This window comes from Galleria mellonella, unplaced genomic scaffold (genome assembly GCF_026898425.1).
Source record: "Galleria mellonella isolate WM207_F2 unplaced genomic scaffold, CSIRO_AGI_GalMel_v1 utg159, whole genome shotgun sequence".
NCBI lineage: Eukaryota > Metazoa > Arthropoda > Insecta > Lepidoptera > Pyralidae > Galleria > Galleria mellonella.
In genome coordinates, this window is record NW_026442004.1 from 3,818,324 (window position 1) to 3,824,776 (window position 6,453).

Sequence of the window (6,453 nt, forward strand, 5' to 3'; positions counted from 1 at the left end):
ACCAAAGAAAACGCCAAAGCGTCAAGTTTATAAAACAAAGTATCAGGAGGACAGAATCCAAACAGGGAATTAGTCGAGAAATTGATTTATTATATTACCAGCAAAAATGGCTTATTCAAATAAAAATTGTAACAAACTTATGGGGCTACATCAGGGGGTTAATAAATTCGCCATACTAAACCGCATACTAACGACCGGCGCCGACTTCGTACGGATTGTATCCATAGTACATACACTGTCCGTAAAAATATTTTAATGTTAGTGAAAGCCATATCAAAAGTTTTGTTGTGATCGTAGTAACTTACTATTTACCGCGTCAGTTTCAACGCTTATAACTTGTAAGCGGTGAAAAAGACGCGGTTAGCGATTTTTATTTATTTATTCTTTATTGACCACATTACAAAAAATGGCTGATACAAAAAGCGGGCTTAATGCTATATAGCATTCTCCTCCAGTAAACGTTTGGCAGAACAGAAATGTAATTATGCGGTGAAAATTAAAAAAAATTGATTACATGGGCTATATTTTATTTTAAAAAAGTAGAGATTGTCTACTTGGCGAAGTTGGAACGGAACGCTAGTTAGGATTCCGTACAAAAGAGGTACAAAGAAACCCTTATGATGCGACTTTGTCTGTCCGTCTGTTTGTCACAGTGCTATATTTCAGCAACTGCTAATGCGATGGACTTGAAATTTGGAATAGTTTTACATATTGTTGGTCCTACTAATACTAATGCAAAATGTAAAACTATTTTATTTATGTGCGGAATTCTCGGCGAGTGAGTTCAAGTCACACTTAACAGTTTTATTTTACTATAGAGACGACATGCCAACGAAACTTTATATCACTTTTGCAGTTCGAGAGAACCATTAAACTTATCGGATTGTACGAAATGAATTTTATTATGATTTGGTCAAATACTAATTATGGAGATCCAATAATCCTTACTAATTCCGAGATTTTCCCAAGAGACTACAGCATGGGGTTCTTCAAAAGGGGGGTAAAGAGGTTTCTTCAGGGTTGGCAACGCACGCGTAATACCTCTGGTATTGCAGGTGTTCATAGGCTACGGTAACCACTTACCATCAGGTGGGCCGTATGCTTGTTTGCCACCTCAGTGGTATAAAAAAATATAAATACGAAAGTTTGTTTATTATCTTTTAGTCTTAATCAATCACTATGAAATTGGTATACATGTACAATATAGAATGGAGAAGAACATAGGCTACATTTTAGATTATCCTTATTAGATTATACCCCATTAGATCATATATATATAGGGATTACCCCATTAGATCATATAACAGCAATATAGAAATACTGGAAAGGTTCCAAAGTAAGACAATAAGAAACATGCTTAATATCACAATATATAAGTAATAAATTTATGTTAATGGACATCAAACTGAAAACGATAAAACAGGAAATCGAGACATTCAGCAAAAACTATCAGTCTAGTTTGAACAGCCATAGAAATGAATTGGCCGCTCAATTACAGGGATCGGGAAGCATTAGTTTCTCTCGATTAAAAAGACAGTATCCAAGGACTGGTAGAAAGATTCACAGAGACTGAGAGCTGGTTAATGGATTGGCCTCATCATATATTAATAAGATTTAAACCTGACATTCAAACAGCAGATTGGATTATTGTTCTATAAGGAACAGATTGCCAATTAGCAGACTAGAAAAAGAAAAAAAAAATTAGAACATATATCGATCACACAAATCAAAGTCGGGAACAAAAACTAGTAAAACATACCCAAATGGTACACAGACTGCAACATAATAAAAAAAAAAAATCTTTAGCTACAACACATAATGGTTAATATCGTTTAGAATAAGGTTTAAGTTTCAATAACAAAATGTTTGTAAACTTTAAAAATAGAATGTAGATGATGTGCGTGTCTAAATCTAATTTTATATTTTAATACGTATTCGCATTTTCACACTACGAATTTTTTCCGTGCGGTTTTTTCCACGTACTTGTCTTATCGATGTACTTACTATTTATAGGTTCCTAAAATTCGGTAAATATCGTCAATATGGACACTTACATAGTCTTTGAGCACTTAAAGAAAATGTTGCTTATTACGTTATTATATTAACAAATAATATTCTATTATTTATATACAACTTTTAGACTGCAATGGCATCAAAACCTGTATTAAAAGGGGAGAAAGGGATTGTTAGTAATGGAGACTAAGAATCCCATTGCTAGCAATATACCCAACCAGGTCGACCTCGCGGTTCCCCCTGGAAACTATCATGGTTAATTCCTGATGAATTCATCATGATGGGCTAACTGGCCTGTTTTCATCCTCATCCATCACCGTTCACTGGTGCTCCGCCAGCGCATCCCGTTAGCGCAGGCGGGGTTACCATACCATTTTCACCCATAAAAAAAACCCTTCAATTGTAAAAACAAATTAAACGTGTATTAAATTTTATGTTGGGTTGAGTTGTTAAAGCGCTAAGAGATAACAAACTTTCGTATTTATGATAAGTAAAGAGAATTTGTAGCCGTAAAGGTATCGGTATAGAATAGGCCATCCCTTCCTTTCCCGTGAGTGCCGTAAGAGGCGACTAAGGAAGAGCGAGGGATAGGCAGCAGCGTCTCTCTTAAAATATCTCCAATAGCCAAATTGCGGTTGCCAACCCGCCTGCCAAACGTGGCAACTACTGTCAACACCTTATAGGGGAAGCTACGTTCAACAGTGGACAGTTAAATGGTTGATACAACAACAAAAACATAGAGAATTTATGATTGCTAAATATTTTACATTTGTCATAAGTAAATAGAGAATATGTTTTACTTTTTAATTGGGAAATCAAAGATTTTAGTCGCATCCGTTTGCCGTGAAAAATTAAGTACATTTATTTTTTTACAACATGCCGATAATATATTAAATTTTAGAGTAACATATCCATTAAATGAAGATGTCTTACGTTACACTGGTACTTAATGTATTTTGTACCTCATATTTTTATTGGATATGAGTATTTTATTGTAAAAATAAACTAAGTTTTGTTTCTTGCCGTTATTTTTCACTGTTCTGGCTACTTTCACAAATGGGAATCTAACATCATGTCAAACTTATTTTAAAACCAATAGACTATATTATTTATAGACTTATGATAAGTCCATTTCTACTTAGACTTCATCATAAAAATGTACAAATTTAAGGTATTTATTTGTTTTAATTGCGTACAACGCCATCTAGCAGTACCATTAATATAAATTAACAAAACTATTATTAAAATTGATTCTTAACTATTAAGAAAAAGTTAGAATATGCTCAATAAAAATTTGAGGGGCCCGTAAAAGCTGGCAAAAATACAAATAAATTAATGAATTGAAATAATTACCTACTAGTCAAAAAAAAGTTTTTAAGGCTCCCTAATAAAAAGCATTTTCTATTATTTTTCTTTTTACATTTTTGTACTTCTTGAAACATGACAAACTTAAACTCTTATTTGAATTTACATTAAATATTAAATGGATGTCTAAATGCATCATATAACTATATATAAAGTTAAAAAAGTATATACACAGTTCCAAATTGGCCTCAAAAGACTTAACAATCTTAAAGTATTAAACAATTAAATATTAAAATTTATTTTTAATAATAACAATATTATGTATTCTTTAGTTACATATTTGTAATAATAATAATTCAAAATAGATTAAGATCAAACAATAAAACAATATTAGAATCAAATTAAATGGGTTATTGATATCTTATAATTATAAAATAATAAAAAATATAATATTAATACATAATTCATTATTTAATAATACTATATAAGAAAACTTACAGCTTTGACCTTTTTAAACATATAACATTTTTTGTGTTAATGAAAAAAATATTGCAATAAGTTATTTATTATTCATATTTTAGGTGGGGGGATAAATTAAAACAATACAAATAAAATATAATTTTGATTTACCTAAGCCATAATTAAGTACCTACCTTCTAATTTCACTGGCCTACATCCACATTAACTTAATTGCCACATTAGATTAAAATTAATTATTTTTACCAATTAATATTTATATGCCCTAGTAAGGCTTACTACCCATAATGGTATAGGCACATTTTGTATAATAGTTGGCATTTCTCTCATTTATAAATGTTATACTTAATTAAAACATGTTCATGGTTCAACTAGTCAACCTGTCATACACTATTTACTTATTATTTTTCATTGGCAAGACAAAAGTCAATATATTGAGGTAGAAGTTATGTATGCTTAATTGTATCAGTCTTTCATTTATGATCATTTTGGTTATAAACAAAAAATTATAAATATAAATAAATACCTACTGGGCATTTTCACTTAAAAGGTCAACAAACATCTTTAAAAACTTTCACATTTATAATGTTAATACTTACTTGGAAAAATATCTATTAGTTAGCGTTTGAGTAGCCATCATGGCACTAAGATTGAATACAAAAAAAAGTTTTTTTTTTTTTAATTTTCTCAGTCTTTACTAACATTTTAAAAATAGTCAAGTGCACATATTTAAAGTCATTCTTACTTTTTTTATTTTTCTGTTACATGACTGACTTAAAAAATTTACATGATTCACTACATTACTGGCATGTGCTTAGATTTTAAGTAATTTAGAGTTAATTATAAAATTCTGTTTTAATATATACTAAAAGTGAAAATGCCTTACTACAAATAGGTTACATAATACAATTATAAATAATTTCTTAATTTTTTTACTCACAACATCTGCATTAGTATTATTTAAGATAATTTGTACTGTTTAAAGTCTAAGCATTTTCTGTAAACACTATCTCTAACATTATAATAATCTTACAGTAAAAATTCTAAAAAAATATTATAATATCAAAGGTACAAAATGAGGTAGAAAGTCAGTATCAGTCTATAAACAGGTAAACAGTTCAGTAAAAAAAATATTACACAACCCTAAATGAACCATCGTTTCGTCTGTAAAATCCAGGGGCCGGATGATTGTGACTATTACGTACCCTTTTTATAACATTTCCCAAACGGTGTATAACAGTTGTTATGTCCACATAGCATCCAGTCTTTGTTCTCGATGTGCAGTACCATTGTTTCTTCCCATAGGCCAGTTTATTTTTTAGACGAAAAGCAAAACCATCATGCACCAAAAGTAAACTCCCCTTTCTTGTTGGTATGAAATTGGCAACTGAAATTAATTATGTTTGTTAATAAATGTTTCATTTTATTATTTATTTTTTATCACAGGTACAAAACATGCATCAATAAAATAAAACATTTTTTTGTAATTATGTGAATTTATTATAATCAAAATTATTTATATCTGACGTAGGTACAATATCATTTTTGAAATATCTACATTTAATAGATTTTTGTACAAGTAATAGATACAAATTTTTATTCATAATGTAATCTCAAATTCCAGTTATTAAAGTACACAAATGAAAAGACAGTGTAAACAATAATTTAAAATATCTTAAGATAATTATGACGAGTTACAATAAGTATTAGGAATATACTTGACGATAGACTTTCAAGTTAACTCATGCAAGTTTTGACCTCAATATTTATTTACCAATTTCAACATAAAACATATTTATAAATACTTTGTGCCCTAATTTTTAAATAGAAAGTTTTATAGAACATTTCACTACAATGTATGCCACAAAACGCATATATTTCTTCAATAACTTAAAATTAAAAATGTATCATAACCTCTTGATACTTATTTTAGATACAAATGATATCCTTAATAATTGGTTTTCACTTTATACACTAAGCAAATAGGGATACGCAATAAAAAAAAAAAAAACTAAACAAAACTACTAAAATTCGTAACACTGTACTCACTACACTATTATTAAATATTAACACGCACGCATACTCACAGTGTTGCCAACTCTTTTTCTTGTTTTAGGGTTAAATCTAATTTTAAAAGAGTTTTCTCCCGTAAATACTCAGGGTGTAGAATGAGCTCCCTACCGAGGATTTCCCTAGAGACTACAGTATGGGGTTCTTAAAAAGGGTGTATTAAGGTTTTTTCAAGGTCGGCTACGTGCGCGTCTATAGGTAACAATGACCGTTTACCATCAGACTAGTTGTATGCTTGTGTGCCGCTTCGTGGTATAATAAAAAAGAATTAAATATAAAATTGTGCTAAATTCTCATATATTTTTATCAATTTCGTGGACAAATATTGTACAAATTTCTCTTAATATAAAAAAATGCAAATATTGTTATTGATTTAAAAATTATAGAACTCGAGTCGAAATTTAGCTGTTAATAAATAGTTTTTGCTCTGACTGGAGAAACTCTGGTTAAATTTATGACAGGGACTAAGACAAAGAGGTTGGATCAAGAAAAAAACGGGCTAAGATAGCTTTTGTAGGGCTAATGGGCAACATTGCCGACGCAGCCGTTACGCACACTTATAAAACAATTGAATCTAAATAATATACG